At 49.3% G+C, this 18,056-nt stretch overlaps 1 protein-coding gene across 1 annotated transcript in view; it reads right to left on the bottom strand.

Moving 5' to 3' along the window:
* The window catches only part of LITAF (lipopolysaccharide induced TNF factor), a 98,568-nt gene that overhangs the window by 49,321 nt on the left and 31,191 nt on the right, over window positions 1-18,056 (bottom strand). The window contains exon 2 of the mRNA XM_054242627.2: window positions 8,784-8,927. The gene's annotated coding sequence lies outside the window, so the exon portion shown is untranslated. The remainder of the gene's footprint in view (window positions 1-8,783; window positions 8,928-18,056) is intronic.

Below are 18,056 nucleotides of genomic sequence, written 5' to 3'. Positions count from 1 at the left end.
GCTATAAATAACTGTCCCTGAGTCATGGAAGTAAGGAATTTTTCATCCTTTTGCTACTCTTCATTTTCTAATGTTTCAAGAAAAAACACAAGTTGGTTATTTAAAAAAACGAATTTCCAGCTAGGCATGGTGACTCACACCTATACTCCCAGCATTTTTGGGAGGCCAAGGCAGGCGTATCACCCAAGGTCGGGAGTTCAAGACCAGTCTGACCATCATGGAGAAACCCTATCTCTACTAAAAATACAAAAAATTAGCCAGGCATGGTGGCAGGCGCCTGTAATCCCAGCTCCTCGGGAGGCTTAGACAGGAGAATCACTTGAACCTGGGAGGCAGAGGTTGTGGTGAACTGAGATCGCGCCCTTGCACTCCAGCCTGGGCAACAAGAGTGAAACTCCATTTCAAAAAAAAACTAATTTCCTAGAAAGGAACCCCGGTGCCAGTAAACAGCCCCCACTGACTGGTCTGCGTTACCCATTAACAAGGAATTCTGGTCACTCATGTTTCCACAACACCTTTCCATTTCCAAAACATGCTTCCTACCGACTCAGCTTCTTCCTGCTGAGTTATGCGGATGAGGCCAGGAGGCCAGGAGGCCAGGAGGCTTGCCTGGGGCTGCACCCCCAACCCCGATCCTGGCTCAGTGGCCTGGCCCTGACCCTGGCCAGACCCTTTGTTTCTGCTGCTGCCAAGATGGAGCTGAAACAGGGTGAGCCCATGCGCAGAGGGAGGCTTTAAGGCATGTTACTGGATCTAGCACGTAACTATGCAGGATGCCCAGTTAATCTGAATTCCAGAGAAGCAGCAAATGACTGTTTGTCATTTGTCTAAGTGTGTCCCAAATGCTGCAGATTTGTAATATGTCCCTAGTACTGCGTAAGACATACTTAAACTAAACAATCATTTGCTGTTTCTCTGGAATTCATATGTACCTAGGCACCCTGGATTCCATCTGGCAGTGCTCCCCTGAGATCTGCCTCTACCAGGACAGGAGATCCAAGTAGGCAGGTGGCATGGCTCCAAGTCCATGGGCAGTCCCTGCTCATCGTCTGTGGGTGATGGCTCCTGCAGCGAGTGGCCCAGATAGAGACCCAGGTGAGCTTCCCAGGCCCTATAATTAATGGGTCAACCCTTCCCCTTGGGGCGTGGGAGAGCATTCCAGAGCTGGCTGGGCCTCCATCTTCACCAGGGCCGGGAGAAGCAGCCCAGCTGGATGGCAGGTGGGGCCTTTCCCACCTGCCCAGAGTGAAGCCCTAATTACCTGCTTCAGGACAGGAGCCCTGTAAACCACAGAGAGAGCATGTTCTCAAGATGGGAGGCCTGATCCCCTTCATGACACACAGTGTCCTCTTGGCTACAGGAATTGTGCTGCCTGCCTATGTTTCTATTTAACAAAACATACCCAGGTCACAGCAACTGGCATCTGATGCAGAATGAACCCCCAACGGAGGAGGAGGAGGGGGAGAAGGAGGAAGTAGGGGGAGGAGGGGGGTAGGGAAGGAGGAGGATGAGGAGGAGAAGGGGGAGGAATGGGAGGAGGGAGAGAGGAGGAAGAGGAGGACGGGGAGTATTGGGAAGGAGGAGAGGGAGGAGGGAGGAAAGGCGGAAAGGGAGAGGAGGAGGGAGAGGAGGGGGAAGAAACTGGGGAAGAGGGAGGGGGGTGAGAGGGAGAAGGAGAGGGTAGGGGTGGGGGGAGGAGAACAGGGAGGAAAAGGGGGAGAAAGGAGGAGGGGGAGGAGCAGCTGGGGGGAGGAGGGTGGGGAGGAGGAAGATAGTGATAGGAACACAAGCTGAGTACCCACTGGGTGCTGGGCCCTGGAATGTCAAAGCACTTTTGCATCCACCATCTCATTTTCTCCTTCCAGCAATCCAGCTGTTTTACTGATTAGGCAACTGAAGCCCAGATAGGTTAAGTAACGTGCCTCAAGTCACACAGCAAGAAGGTGACTAGAGGTGAAATATGTACCAGGTCTGTCTGATTGCTGGAGTCATCTGGCAGCTCTCTCAACCCCCTCAAGTGAGGTCCCAGGAACCAAGCACCATTTCAGGAGCTAGAACTGGGGTAACAAGATAGGGGTCCCAGCTCCCTTGGAGTTTACATTCTGGTCAGGAACAGGGGAGGAAAAATCCATAACAAACAAGTACTTGTGACTTCAGGGTCACCTACTGGCACTTTCTCTTCCTTGTAGCCTCCAGGAAACACACGTTTTTATGACACAGAAGCATTTCATTCTTTCGAGCTCCATTCCACAACACAGTGTGGGTGTGGGGAGGGGATGGGCAGTGGAGGGTGGGTGGAACATGAATCACAGAATTATAGTCATCTAACAGTCACAGTCACATGGGCCACCAGCCACTGCTCTCCCAGCAACGCTATAAGGGAAATAATGTCATCTCCACACTTGGCAATAGAGGCCCAGAGAGGTCAGGCATGTTGTCAAAGGTCACACAGCCAGCACATGGCAGCAGCAGGATTTGAACTCAAACTGTCTGGCTCCAAGTCCATGCTTAGCCCCAAGTTCTAAGTTCTTGGAGCTTAGAATTTTCTGGATGGCCCAGACCTGTGACTTTCCGGCCACAGAATCTAAGAACCTTTCCTTCCAAAGGAAGCCTTAACTCACAGAACAGAAACAAGTCCCTGCCCTCTGCAGTCTGGAGAGCGGTCTGCCCGCTTCCCCCACTCCAGCCCCATCATTTTAGAGCTGAGGCCCAGAAAGGGGCCGAGAAGCTGAAGGCCCCACAGCCAGGCTGGAATTGGAACAAAACCTAGCATGGTTTCTTTGCTTTCTTTTTTCTCCTTAGAGACAGAGTCTCTCGCTGTCACCCGGGCTGGAGTGCAGTGGCACTATCACAGCTCACTGCAGCCTCTACCTCCTGAGCACAGCAATCCTCCCACCTCAGCCTCCCAAGTGGTTGGAACTACAGGCATGTGCCACCATGCCCGCCTAATTTTTATTTTTTGGAGAGATGGGGTCTTGCTATGTTTCCCAGACTAAACTGGAACTCCTGAGCTCAAGTGATCCTCTGCCTTGGCCTCCCAAGGGAGGGGCTGGGATTACGGGCATGAGCCTCTGTGGCCGGCCAAAACCCCAGCACTCATGGGTCTCCATGTGAGTTCCTCCCCTCTCTTGAGGCACCCACTGAGGGCTCACTGTCTCTCCAGGGCTGAGTCTTTTTTTTTTGGCCCAGACAGCTGGGCTTGCAAAGGACTTCCTTGTCTGGGGTTTTCTCCCAGATGCACCATGACTGGGCTGTTTCTGTGTTTCCTGGAATTTGAACCTCCACATCAGTGTTAGTCCTCCATCTGGGGCGCCTGGCAGGAGCTTCAGTGGCTCAAGGCGGGTGTCTCTTCCTGAGGCCAGAAGGGAAACGCAGGTAGGGAGCCGTGCCTGTGTGTATCGGGAAGCCACAGGTTGCTCAACCTCCCCTGGGGTAACTGGGGCTTACGACACAGCCAGACCCCTTCAGTTTTAGGAAATGGTGAGAGAAGCGGTAATGACGATGACTTGGCTTTGAGAGTTCCCTCTAGTCTCTTTCACAGCAGTGACAGGACCTGAGCCAGCCCCTCCCTTCCAGAACCTCTGTTTTCCCCTCTCTCAGCTGCCCCCAGCCCTCCCCATGGTCATGACAATGAGATAAAGCAGCCTGAACCGTGCCTCATTTGGCTATTTTTTCTTTCTTTTCCTTTTACATTTTTTTTGACAAGAGTCAAAAAACAAGAGTTTTGCTCTTGTTGCCCAGGCTGGAGTGCAGTGGCACGATCTTGGCTTACTGCAACCTCCGCCTCCCGGGTTCAAGCTATTTTCCTGCCTCAGCTTCCTGAGTAGCTGCGGTAACAGGCATCTGACACCATGCCCAGCTAATTTTTGTATTTTTAGTAGAGATATGATTTCACCATGTTGGCCAGGCTGGTTTCGAAATCCAGACCTCAGCTAATCTGCCTGCCTCAGCCTCCCAAAGTGCTAGGATACAGGCATGAGCCACCATGCCTGGCCTTTTTTTTGGGGGGATGTGGGGGACAGAGTCTTGCTCTGTCACCCAGACTAGAGTGCAGTGGCACAATCGCAGCTCACTGCAGCCTCTGCCTCCCAGATTCCAACGATTCTCCTACATCAGCCTCCAGGTAGCTGGGATTACAGGCACGCGCCACCATGCCCGGCTAATTTTTGTATTTTTAGTAGAGACAGGACTTCACCATGTTGGCCAGGCTGGTCTCGAACTCCTGGCCTCAGATGATTCACCCACCTCAGCCTCCCTAAGTGCTAGGATTACAGTCATGAGTCATTAAGCTATTATGATGATGGTGTTGCTGTTGACTTTAAGCTCCCCTTCCACCCAAAACAAAACCCTGCAAGGCCCATGAGTGGTCAGGCATGTTGTCTTCTCATTTCGCATGTTTTCTTGTCTTCTCATTTGGCATGCTTTCTTCTAATTGGCCCCACCCTTCCCCTATTTGACATATACTGTGGGATATAGAAAAGTTCCTTTTTAAAGTTTCCTTTTTTGTTAAAGAATAAGGGTGCTCAGCTGGACACAGTGGCTCACGCCTGTAATCCCAGCATTTTGGGAGGCCTAGGCAGTCAAATCATAAGGTCAGGAGTTCAAGACCAGCCTGGCCAATATGGTAAAACCATAAAAATACAAAAATTAAAAAACTAAAAATACAAAAATTAGCCGGGCATGGTGGTGCACACCTGTAGTCCCAGCTACTCAGGAGGCTGAGGCAGGAGAACCGCTTGAACCTGGGAGGCTGAGGTTGCAGTGAGCAGAGATCGTGCCACTGCACTCCAGCCTGGGAGACAGAGCAAGACTCTGTCTCAAAAAAAAAAAAAAAGAGAGAGAGAGAGAGAATAAGTGTGCTAATAACTTCTTTAAGCGCTATCCTGTGTAGCTGTTAGACATGCCATGCTTACAGGCACGTAGTACATTCTATGTCTTTGTACTTTAACCAAGATATCTGTACTGGACGTGCTCATAGGCATGTCTCAGCCCTCCACTGCTTTTACTTGTTTAGAAAAGTTTTAAGTTATTAGCCAATCAGGTTTTAGTTTAAATTGTGAGGTTTGGCTCCAACCAATGGAGAACAGACACAGCAGTAAGGACGCCCCCAAATGTGGAAGGGATAAATTTATCTATTTTCCTTTGTTCATTGTGCTCTCATGGCAAGATGGCTAGTGAGAGTCCCCTTCCTGCAGTCCAGGAAATAAAAAGTTGTGTTGCCGAAAGGTCCTTTGTCTCAGTGCTGATTTTCTTTGCGGCACCGAGCATCTATTTCCAAGATACACCTACCCTTTCCTAATCGGTTTTCTACACTGTGGTGCCCACCTTTGAGCGGCGTCTTCACTTTAACCTTTCTTGCGTGCTCACAAACCAGTCAGCTCACACTCCCCATTCTGAGTCCGTAAGAGACCCTGGATCCAGCCACAGGGGGAGAACTTTTACAGATAGGGGGACAAACGAACCCTGTGTCCCCTCTCCACTGAAAGCTGTTTTCATCGCTGAGTGAAATTCTTCTCCACCCTCCTCCTCCTTCAATGTCCTGCATATCCTCATTCTTCTTGGGCGTGGTACAAGAGCTCGGTAACTGCCAAAAGTGGATACAAGCTATAACGCAGGCAAGCTGGGGCATACCAGTGTGGCTAAATGAGGTCTGGGCGGAGTACTGCCGACTAGGGGTCCCTGGCTTGTAAAGTGACAGAGAAGAAAAATCCTGCATCACTAGCACATGAATAAGTAAATAAAGAGAGGGCAATATGGACAGGAATTGAATGGGGAGAATCCTGATTCTCCACCCTCCACCCTCCACTCCCGCTTTTGCACCTGTCTCCAAACACAGGCAGCCCTCCAGACCCCATCCTGGGAATGTCACCAGAGGCCTTGATGTCTAGAGGGTTTCCACGAATCAGACAAATAAAACCACTTCCCCTTCCATATGCCCACCCTTCTGAGACAGAGATCATTCCCCCATCCCACCCCACTGGCCTCCCTCCTCCACCCTGAACACCTTCTTGGGGCCACCACAATTAAACCCTGAAATGTAGAGGAAACATTTGGGAAATCTCCCAGGGAAGGGCGCTTTCCAATTTTCTTCTGTCTCTTGGCCACATAGAGCAGGGTAACATTAGCTACTTGACCCAACCTCTTTCTCAACCAAGAATATCCTCTTTCTAAAATGATAATATTTTCTTAAAAATCGTGACTGGTTCCCACATGCAAACACAGTAGGAGCTGCTTTTGTTTATTAACTTTTTTGACACAGGGTCTCACTCTGTCACCAGGCTGCAGTGCAGTGGTGTGATCACAGCTCACTGCAGCCTCCACTTTCTGGGCTCAATCAATCCTCCCCTGCCTCAGCCTCCTGAGTAGACTACAGGCACCCGGCTAGTTTTTGTATTTTTGGTAGAGACAGGGTTTACCATGTTGCCCACACTGGTCTCAAACTCTTGGGCTCAAGTAATCTGCCTGCCTAGGCCTCTCAAGGTGTTGTGATTATAGGCATGAGCCACTGTGCCTGGCTGATGCTTGCTTTGCGGTCCAGAAATTCCATGCCGGGAATCTACCACAGGGATATTCTTGTTCCTGTGCATGGATGAGATGTCCCTCATGACCTCACTGGTGACAGCCCCAGCATGGAAACAATGCAAACGACTCTAGAAGGTGTTAGACAAATACCTCCAGAAGAACCACTCAATAAGATAACTCTGCCACTGGAGCCAGATGGCAGAGTTAATGGCTCAGAGATGGCTAACACCTGTAATCCCAACAGTTTGGGAGGCTGAGGCAGTTGGATTGCCTGAGCTTAGGAGTTCAAGACCATCCTGGCCAATATAGAGAAACCCCATCTCACTGGGCACAGTGGCTCACGCCTGTAATCCTAGAACTTTGGGAGGCCAAGGCGGGCAGATCATGAGGTCAGGAGTTTGAAATCAGCCTGGTCAATGTGGTGAGACCCTGTCTCTACTAAAAATAGAAAAATTAGCTGGGTATTGTGGCCCCTGCCAGTAATACCAGCTACTCCCGAGGCTGAGGCACGAAAATTGCTTGAACCCGGGAGGCGGAGGTTGCAGTTAGCTGAGATAGCCCCACTGTACTCCAGCCTGGGCAACAAGAGTGAAACTCCATCTTTTAAAAAAAAAAAAAAAGAAAGAAAGAAAGAGAGAAAGAAAGAAAGAAAGAGAGAGAAAGAAAGAGAGAGAGAGAAAAGAAAAAGAAACCCTGTCTCTATTAAAAATAGCTGGGTGAGGTGGCACGTGGCTGTAGTACCAGCTACTCGGGAGGCTGAGTCACAAGAATTGCTTGAGCCTGGCAGGCGGAGGTTGCAGTGAGCCGAGATTGTGCCACTGCACTCCAGCCTGGGTGATAGAGTGAGACCCTGTCTCAAAAATAAATAAATAAATAAGATACTCTGCCACTATTAAGGAGGAAGAGCCCTACATGGGCTGTTATGGAAATGTTATAGAAAGCAGGCTGCTAAATTCTTCAATGCAAAAGCCAAGTTGCAGGACGGGGAGACATGAACAACTGGCCTCCAGTGTCACTATCCACAATAGTTGTCTGTCTGCAGGTCATACCTGCAGTGGAGCATGAAATCATTTGATTGGGTTATGGGTTATGACCAGCCACCTTTCCTTCTAAGTAAAATGCAATTGAATGGAAAGGAATAGACTAGACAACTCCAGACCGGCACTCCACGTCACAAGTATCATTGAGTTACACTTCTGTTTTACTTATGAAATGAAGTCATGCTCTGTCACCCAGGCTGTAGTGCCGGGGCACTATCTCCACTCACTGTAACCTCCACCTCCTGGGTTCAAGAGATTCTCCTGTCTCAGCCTCCCGAGTAGCCGGGATTACAGATGCCCCCACCACACCCAGCTAATTTTTTGTGTTTTTAGTAGAGACAGGGTTTCATCATGTCGGGCAGGCTGGTCTCGAACTCCGAACCTCAGGTGATCCGCCCACCTGGGCTTCCCAAAGTGCTGGGATTACAGACGTGAACTACCACAACCGGCCCTATTTTACTTTTATACGAGTGTCTGTGTGCACCAGGTCGTGAGATCTATTGTTCACTGTGGTTTGTTGCTAATATATATATATATATATAGAGAGAGAGAGAGAGAAAGTCTTAAAATAGAAACTTTCTAAAAGAAAGGACACAGGTAGGATTCAGTGACTGACTCATGCCTGTAATCTTGGAGCTTTGGGAAGCAGAGGCAGGGAGGATTGCTTGAAGCCAGGAGTTCCAGACCTGCCTGGGCAACCCAGGGAGACTCCATCTCTACAAAAAAAAATTAGAAAATTAGCAGGGCGTGGTTGTTACTTGTCCAGCTACTTGGGAGGCTGAGGTGAGAGGATCCCTTGAACCCAGGAGTCCGAGACTGCAGTGAGCTATGATAACACCACTGAACTCCAGGCTGGGCGATCTAAAAAATAAAATGGTATAAATTTAAAACAAAAGGAAAAACACAAAACAGTAAAGGGTGCCTCCCTCTGAAGAGGAGGAGGGGGTTGCTGGCAGGAGCTTTATTTTATACAATTCCGTACTAATCGTGTGTTTCTTTTTAAACAATCAGCATGTATTGCTTTTGCAATAAAATAAAGACCTTTAAAAATCTTTTAGAAACAATAAACCTCGCTGCCTCTGTCCCCAGGATGGGGGTGGTGCTGCTTGAGCTGTCAGCAGGCTTTTGAGGTGAAACAGACCAAATCCTTGCCCCAGGGGCTCTGCCTCCCACGAGGTTTCCAGGGCCTCCCTGCCTGTTTTCCAGGCATCCTTCTCTTACCCTCCAGAAATCCAGGGGAACATCCAAAAAGGAAACATGTCTTGAGATGTCCGTCTTCATTTTCCAAAATGGAACAGGCGCTCCAGTTTTAGCATGGGAATGGCAGGAAACGCCCTGGGGGACACAGCTGCGTGGCGGGATTTCCTAGCAGAGAGAGCAATTAGGCAGCATCAGAAACAATTCAGAAAATCGGAAAATCCGCAGCCCCCATCCCAACCTGGCCATCTCAGCAGGCCTGCAATTGTGTTTCCAGCTTAGCTGACAAAGAACTCTCAGAACTCCTTATAAACACAGACTTAAGAATCCACTAGAGGCTGGGTGTGGTGACCTCTGCTTGTAACTCCAACACCTTGGGAGACTGAAGCAGGAGGATCGCTTGAGCCCAGGTGTTTAAGACCAGCCTGGGCAACATGGTAAGACCCTGGATGGGTAGGTGGTGATGTGAGATTTCAGTTATATGCGTTTATTGTTCTCAACCAGCCAAACCCGTCCATGCCTACTCTAAACTGTGGAATATGCTTGGTGGATTTTAACTTGGATCTACATTCACTGAAGGGAAAGAAATTCCCTCCGGTTGCGGTGGCTCACGCCTGTAATCCCAGCACTTTTGGCGGCCGAGGTGGGAAGATCACCTGAGATGGGGAGTTCGAGACCAGCCTGACCAACATGGAGAAACCCTGTCTCTATTAAAAACACAAAATTAGCCAGGCGTGGTGGTGGGCACCTGTAATTCCAGCTACTCAGGAGGCTGAGGCAGGAGAATCGCTTGAACCCAGGAGGTGGAGGTTGCGGTGAGCCGAGATCGTACCACTGTACTCCAGCCTGGGCAACAAGGGTAAGACTCTGTCTCAAAAACAAAAAAAAGAAAAGAAATTCCCAAGAGCTGACCTCTCATGAGCCCCTGTGAACTAAGTATTTCATATATCATTAGTTCATTTAATCCTCATCATGTCTCAATTAGTTGCATAGTTTTGTATCGTAAATATGTTGTTTAGATAGCAAAGGACACTTATTTGCTCATATAATTGGAAAGTCCATAGTAAGAACTTCAGGCAAGGCTGGATCCAGGAACATAAATGCCATCATCAAGAATCTCTCTCTCAACCAGGTGTGATGGCTCACACTTATAATCCCAGCACTTTGGGAGGCCAAGGTAGGAAGATTGCTTGAGACTAGGAGTTCGAGACCAGCCTGGGCAACACAGCAAGACTGTCTCTCTCAAAAAAAAAAAGAATCCACTAGGTGGTGGCTACAGTTTCATTATAAAATGTCACTGCAATAGATATTGCTGGGCACATGGCTTTGGTTTTGGGTTTTTTGTTTGTTTGTTTGTTTGTTTGGGGGGGTTATTTCCTTTGGGCAAATTCCCAGAAGTGTGATTGCTGTTGAGTAAAGCATAGACATTTCCGGGACCCTGAAACGCTGGGCCAAACTGCTTCCTGGAGAAGCTGGGATAACCCACACCTGCTCAAGGAACTGCCTGCTCAGGGTGATGAAGCCACTGTCATCCCGGTCACCTCTGGATATGAAACATCTGTTCCCCTGTGTCGGGAAGTCAGGGCAATGCAGGAAAGAGCAGAACTTCCTTTCCTAGTCCAGGAATTGGCCAGGACCACCATTGGACGTGGGGCACTTGAGTGGGTCCCTCACCCGTGCACACGCCCTCAGGGCACCCAGGAACAGAAATGTGTCTTTTCCTCTGTGTCTCTCTCCACTGTGTAAACAGGGAGCCCCAGCTCTCAGCATCCCCCCAGCCAGCTCTGGATGGACGATGGGCTGAATTATGCAATGTGGACTTCACCAGTAGGGCTGTGACAGGTGGCTGTGTCCCCGTGGGGAATGTGGCCCCTAGTATTCAATGGGGGGGACGTGACTCAGGTCTGGCTCTGTCTTCAGAGACCCCCATGAGGCTCGGGGTTCCTCCCAGGTGGGATCCTGTACACTTCCTGGAGGACTGGCAACAGGGAAAGGAGTGCGGCCAGCACTGCCCCGGGTGCTCTTCACAGTGTAGGGGACCTTCCCAGCCCCATGCCTCTCTCTATAGCCCAGAGCCGTGCAGGAGGGAGACTCCTAGGCAGGGGCCACAAGGAAGGAAGGGAAGCAAAGGAGAAAGAAGGAGCGAAGCAGATAAAGGAAAAGTAAACAAATTGAGATGGGACAAGGAGTGAGAAGAGAGGAGGAAGTGAGGAAAAGAAACCAGCAGCCAGCCAGGTGTGGAGGCCAAGGCAGGAGGATCGCTGGAGGCCGAGTTCGAAGCTGCAGTGAGCTATGATTGCACCACTGCCCGCCAGCCTGGGCGACAGAGTGAGACCCTGTGTCTAAGAGAAAAGCAAGAGAGTTACCATGAGAGCCCCCAGTGGGTTCTGGGAGCTTCTCACGCTACACATGTCACTCTCACAACTGCACCCTGAGGTACGTCCCACTGTTCCCCCTGGAAACTCATCAGTAGCTGCCTCTTTAGGATCAAGGCCAACCTCTCCCACGGCCTGCTCACAACCTGGCCTCCTGGGAGCCTGGGCTCCCCAGTCTCCATGCTTCCTTCAAAGTGTTGCACACACAGGATTTGTGATTATTGATTTAGTTGAGGAATCCTTTTCTTTTTTGAGACAGAGTCTCAGTCTTGTTACTCAGGCTGGAGTGCAATGGCTCCATCTCGGCTTACCTCCCAAGTTCAAGTGATTCTCCTGCTTCAGCCTCCTGAGTACTTGGCATAACAGGCACCCACCACTACACCTGGCTAATGTTTTGTATTTTTAGTAGAGATGGGCTTTCACTATGTTGATGAGGCTGGTCTCAAACTCCTGAGCTCAGGCGATCCACCTGCCTTGGCCTTCCAAAGTGCTGGGATTACATGCGTGAGCCACTGCGCCCGGCCAGGGGAATCCTTTTTTGTTAAATGTATCGTGGGCTATTGCTCTCATACACAGAGTAGACATGATAGTCTGATGGCACTGACCTCTGCATCCTACTTACCATCCGGTCCATCCGATGCCATCTGTCCCACATGGCTCCCTCTGCCCCTGGATTTTTATTTTCTAATTTTTTGAGACAAGGTCTGGCTGTATCTCTCAGGCTGGAGTGCAGTGGCACTACAGCTGCCACCTCCCAGATTCAAGCCATCCTCCCACCTCAGCCTCCCGAGTAGCTGGGACTACAGGCCCACACCACCATGCCCAGCTAATTTTTATATTTTTTGTAGAGACAGGGTTTTCCCATGTTGCCCAGGCTGATCTTGAACTCCTGACCTCAAGTGATCCACCAGCCTAGGCCTCCCAAAGTGCTGGGATTACAAGTGTAAACCACTGAGTCTGGCCTGGATTTTTTAAAATAAACTTTCTCTCTCTCTCCCTCTCTCCCCGCCGCCGCCCCCACCTCTTTTTCCAGAGCAACCACAACTATGGATAATAAACTTCTGGGCATGGTGGCTCACGCCTGTAATCCCAGCACTTTGGGAGTCCAAGGCAGGTGGATCACCTGAGGTCAGGAGTTTGAGGCCAGCCTGACCAACATGAAGAAATCCCATCTCTACTAAAAATACAAAATTAGCCAGGCATGGTGGTGCATGCCTGTAGTCCCAGCTACTCAGGAGGCTGAGGCAGGAGAATCACTTTGAATCCAGGAGGTGGAGGTTGCAGTGAGCCGAGATCTCACCGTTGCACTCCAGCCTGTACAACAAGAGCAAAACTCTGTCTCAAAAAAGAAAAAAAAAGAAGAAGATTTTACCCCCAAAAGTTTATTTGCGTAAAATTTAGTTTTACAGACTGGGTGACCTGGACTCAAATCCCTAACATCTTAACATTAAATCAGAAACACTTCTCTGTGGCCAGATGCTGTGGCTCATGCGGCTCGGGAGGCTGAAGCAGTGGGATTGCTTGAGCCTGGGAAGGGGAGGTTGCAGTGAGCTAAGATCACGTCACTGCTCTCCAGCCTGGGTAACAGTGAGACTCTGTCTCAAAAAAGAAACAAGAAAAAAAGGAAAAGAAAAGAAACACTTCAGTGTGAGTCTCTAAAAGATAAGTATTCTTCTTAAAAATTAGCATGCCTCGGGCCAGGAGCAGCAACTCATACCTGTAATCCCAGCACTTTGGGAGGCTGAGGTGGGTGGATTACATGAGGTCAGGAGTTCAAGACCAGCCTGATTAACATGGTGAACCCCTGTCTCTACTAAATACAAAAAATTAGCCAGGCATGATGGCACATGCCTATAATCCCAGCCACTCCGGCAGCTGATGCAGGAGAATCACTTGAACCCGGGAGGTGGAGGTTGCACTGAGCCTAAACTGCTATTGCACTCCAGGCTGGGCAAGAAGAGCGAAACTCCAGCTCAAAAAACAGCATGCCTCGTTTTATTGTGCTCTGCCTTGTCGAGATTTACCGTATCTTTTACAGATTGAAGGTCTGGGGCAATCTTGCCTCAAGCAAATCTATCAGTGGCACTTTTCCAACAACATGTGCTCACTTTGTGTGTCTGAGTCACAGTTTGATAATTCTCAAAATATTCCAATATTACACAAGTTTTTCATTATTGTTTCATCTGTTATGGGGATTTGTGAACCGTGACCTTTGATGTTACTGTTTTTTGAGTTTTGGTTTGTTTTTGAGACAGGGTCTCACACTGTCATTCAGGCTGGAGCACAGTGGCTCAACCATAGCTCACTGCAGCCTCCACCTCCCAGGCTCCAGTGATCCTCCCACCTCAGCCTCCCAAGTAGCTGGGACTACAGGTGTGAACCAACATGCCTGGCTAATTTTGATTTTTATTTTTTGTAGAGATGAAGTCTCACCGTGTTGCGCAGGCTGGTCTTTAACTCCTGGGCTCAAGTGATCTGCCCACCTCAGCCTCGCAAAGTGCTCGGATTATAGGTGTGAGCCACCTCACCCAGTCTGATATTACTATGATCATTGTTTTTATTGTTTTGTTTTTTGAGACAGAGTTTTGCTCTGTCGCCCAGGCTGGAGTGCAGTGGTACACTCTCAGTTCACTGCAACCTCCACCTCCCAGATTCAAACAATTCTCCTGCCTCAACCTCTGGAGTAGCTGGGATTACAGGCGCATGTAGTAGAGATGGGGTTTCACCATGTTGGCCAGGCTGATATTGAACTCCTAACCTCATGTGAGCTGCCTGGCTCAGCCTCCCAAAGTGCTGGGATTACAGGCATGAGCCACCTCACCTGCCCAGAAAAGTTCCTAAAGGAAATTAAAAGTACACATTAATTAGAAAGGGATATTAATTTTATATGCACCGGAAAACCAAAAAAGTCCTGCTGCTTGCGTTCTTGCAATATTTGCTTTCCTGTGCTGCTCTGGAATCAGAACCATAGTACCTCTGGGGTACGCCCACAGCCCAAACCACAGCAGGCCGAGAAATACTCACAAGAGTTTCAAATTTCATCCAGTGCCATCCACTGAGTTCGCATCTCCCCAGCTGTATCTATATCTATAGATAGATGATAGATAGATAGATAGATAGATAGATAGATAGATAGATAGACAGACAGACAGATAATTTTGAGACAGAGTCTCGCTCTGTCACCCCAACTGGAGTACACTGGTGCGATCTCAACTCACTGCAGCCTCTGCCTCCTGGGTTCAAGCAACTTTCGTGCCTCAGCCTCCCAAGTAGCTGGGACTACAGGCATGCACCACCATGCCTGGCTAATTTTTGTGCTTTTAGTAGAGATGGGGTTTCACCCTGTTGGCCAGGCTGGCCTTGAACTCCTGGCCTTAACTGATCCACCAGTCACGGCCTCCCGAAATGCTGGGGTTACAGGTGTGAGCCACCACGCCCGGCTTATATCCTATAATCTTTTTTTTAATCCGGTTTGTTCAAAATAGGCTCCTGCTCCCTGTTTCTCCAGCATCTGGCACTCGGCTTGTTTAGCACACAGTAGGTGCTTCATAAATACTTTCTGGGTTAGCAAATAAGAATAAAGAAAAACAGCAGTTCACATTTTCAGTGTACTCCTCAAGCTACAAATGTTCTCATCTCATCCTGAAGGCAATGCCAGGAGGAGGCCACTCCTTTTGAGGTCCCCATGTTAGGAAGGAGACAACTGTGACACAGAGAGGTGAAGCGGCCGTCCAAGGCCACACAGTGAGGAGGTAACACCGGAATCAGTGAACAGGTGAAAAGGGAAGCTGGTTCACTGGACTAGGTGCGAGGCTACACTGACCATCGCTCTCAATTTGCAGGTAGGGAAACAGACATACCACCAGCCTGTGCTGTGTGGGTCTCACCCAGCCCCGTGTGTAAGCCCAGCAGTGTGAAGACAGAGGGCATCTGGCAGTCTTCATGGATGCCCACATGGACCCCCTCTGCTCCATCTTCTGCCCTGCAGAAGATTCCAGCACCTCCTCCAGGAACGTCCTCCTTCCAGCCCCAGAAGGAGGAGCAAAGGCATTTCAGACTGCCCTGTCCCTGTTCAGTGATGCAACGGATATTGAAGGAGCATTACTAGTTGTCAGCCACCATGGCAGGCCGTGGAGAACAAGCAGTGGCTAAGACAAAGTTTGAGTCCAGTGGAGAGACAGGCCCTAAGCCAGCCCATCAAATGCATGTGTTTATAACAGTCAATGGAAGGAGGGCACAAGGGAAAGGTATAAAAGTTCTGGGGGCATCTGAAAGTGATAGTCCAGGAGGGCTTCCTGGAGAAGGTGAGGGCAAAGCGAATGGATGTTTAACTTCTGAAATCAATGGCTGAGTCCGCCTCTTTTTTTTTTTTGTCCTTTTTTTCTTTCTGAGTCCTCCTATTATTTTTTAAACAATTCTAATTAATAAAGCACTATTAACAAAAATAACTATAAACACCAGTCACAATAGCTAACAATTCTTAGATTATGTTGCTTTTTTTTTTTTTGAGATGGAGTCTCGCTCTGTCACCCAGGCTGAAGTGGCTCAATCTTGGCTCACTACAACCTCTGCCTCCCGGGTTCAAGCAATTCTCCTGCCTCAGCCTCCCAAGTAGCTAGGATTACAGGCGCATGGCACCACGCCTGGTTAATTTTTTGTAGTTTTAGTAGAGATGGGGTTTCACCGTGTTAGCCAGGATGGTCTTGATCTCCTGACCTCATGATCTTTCCGCCTCAGCCTCCCAAAGTGCCAGGATTATAGGTGTGAGCCACCATCCCTGGCTTATGTTGCTTTAAAAAAAAAAAATGGCATGTCCATTCATCTTTACAACCCATGGGTGCAAAGTATCATAAACCTTATTCTATAGATGAGGAAACAAGGTCAGAATGGTGAAGAAATTTAGCCACTCACGGAACAAGTAGATGCCAAAGCTGGCACTTGGACCTGGGCCAGGCCAGTCACAGGGGGCAGGCTGTGACCAGGGACTTTCTGGTCTGCTAAGAGGACCAGCCACCCTGGTGGGCTGCTCGCTGGACCTCGGCCTGGGTCCCCAAAGCATCATTTGTGGTTATCTCCCTTCTCTAGCAGCTCACTCCAACCTCAGACCTTTGGTTCGTCATGAGGATCCATCGTTGCGAAGGCCACCATCACTAGGGGTCAGGGACATAATGAGCTTTAAAGCTGTGAGTTCTGCACACACAGCACTAGCAGCCCAGCCACTGGCTTGCCCAGGTCCTGAAGCCCGAGGGATCTGAGTTTGACCCCAGCTCTGCTGCATACCAGCTGTGTGACTCGAGGCAAGCTACACAGCCTCTCTAAGCTGCTGCCTCTGCCAGCGCTGTCAGCCCTGGGCACACACTTACTTCACTGACTTCCTTTTTTTTTTTTGAGATGGAGTCTTACTCTGATGCCCAGGCTGGAGTGCAGTGGCATAATCTTAGCTCATGCCACTTTTATCACCAGGCTGGTGTTGAACTCCTGACCTCAGGTGATCTGCCCACCTTGGCCTCCCAAAGTGCTAAGATTATAGACGTGAGTCACCGTGCTCAGCCTTCAACTTAATTTTTTAAAGAGACAGTCTTGCTCTGTCACCCAGGCTGGAATGCAATGGTGCCTTGACCTCCCAGGCACAAGGGATTCCTCCAGCCTCAGCTTCCCCAGTACAGGTCCCCAGTGCAAACTCCACCTCCTGGGGTCAAGCGATTCTCCCTTGCCCTCCCAAGTAGCTGGCACTACAGGCACCCACCACCACACCCAGCTAATTGTTTTTGTATTTTTAGTAGAGATGGGGGTTTGTCATGTTGGCCAGGCTGGTTTTGAACTCCTGACCTCAGGTGATCCACTTGCCTCTGTCTCCCAGAGTGCTGGGATTACAAGTGTGAGCCACTGCACCTGGCCCGTTTCACTGAATTATTCCAACAACCTTATGAGTGAAGACTATTCCTGTCCTATTTTATGGATGAGGAAACTGAGTTGAGAGAGGTGTCAGGGGCGGTCCAAGGCCACACCGCCACTTGGGAGTAAATCTATATCCTCAACCCCGCCAGTCTGGCTCCAGAGCCCCAGTTTCCATCGCTATTCTGAACTGCCTGCAGTGTGGACCGTGCTTTCTGTTAGCGAGCTGGGAAAGTAAACCCCCACACTCAGGGCAGCTGCCCGATGTACAGCTACCTAGCCAAGCTGGCCTCAGCCTTGCATCAGAGGTTGCAACGTGACACTCACTATCATGTTCGCTGCAGGGCTGTTATTGAGAACAGTGCTGTCTGCTCTAGCACGTTGCCTTGGCCTCTGTATGAGGGCCTATAGGAGAGAAGCCCTTCATGCCCAAAAAGGCAGAACTTCCCTTAAGCTCTTAATTTATTTTCAACTTTGGGTCAGTGAGAATCTTGAAATTAATTTTTTCTCTTTTTGCTCTGGCTACTAGGAAGCTCAGAGTCAAATGTATGTCCTATTTCTGAAAGTAGTGCACTTTAATATGGGTATCATTTGGGAGAAAAAAAAGTTCCTTCCTTCTTATTTATTTATTTATTTGTTTTTTGAGACAGATCTCACTTTGTCACCCAGCCGGGAGTACAGTGGTGCGATCTTGGCTCACTGTAACCTCTGCCTCCTGGGTTCAAGAAATTCTCCTGTTTCAGCCTCCTGAGTAGCTGGGACTACAGGCATGTGCCACCAGGTCCAGCTAATTTTTGTATTTTTTAGTAGAGACGGGGTTTCACCACGTAAGCCAGGTTGGTCTTGAACTGCTGACCTCAGGTGATCCACCCACCTCAGCCTCCCAAAGTGCTGGGATCACAGGCATGAGCCACTGCGCTTGGCTTCTTATTGTTTTCTGCCTCAACATCCTCACTTTAAAAATCCCATTGTTGTGCTGGTATCTTTGTAAATGACCTGGAATCCACCTTGGAAAAAATGCAAGGCT

This window comes from Callithrix jacchus, chromosome 12 (genome assembly GCF_049354715.1).
Source record: "Callithrix jacchus isolate 240 chromosome 12, calJac240_pri, whole genome shotgun sequence".
Classification (NCBI taxonomy): Eukaryota; Metazoa; Chordata; class Mammalia; order Primates; family Cebidae; genus Callithrix; species Callithrix jacchus.
This window is presented reverse-complemented; position numbering and strand designations above follow the sequence as displayed.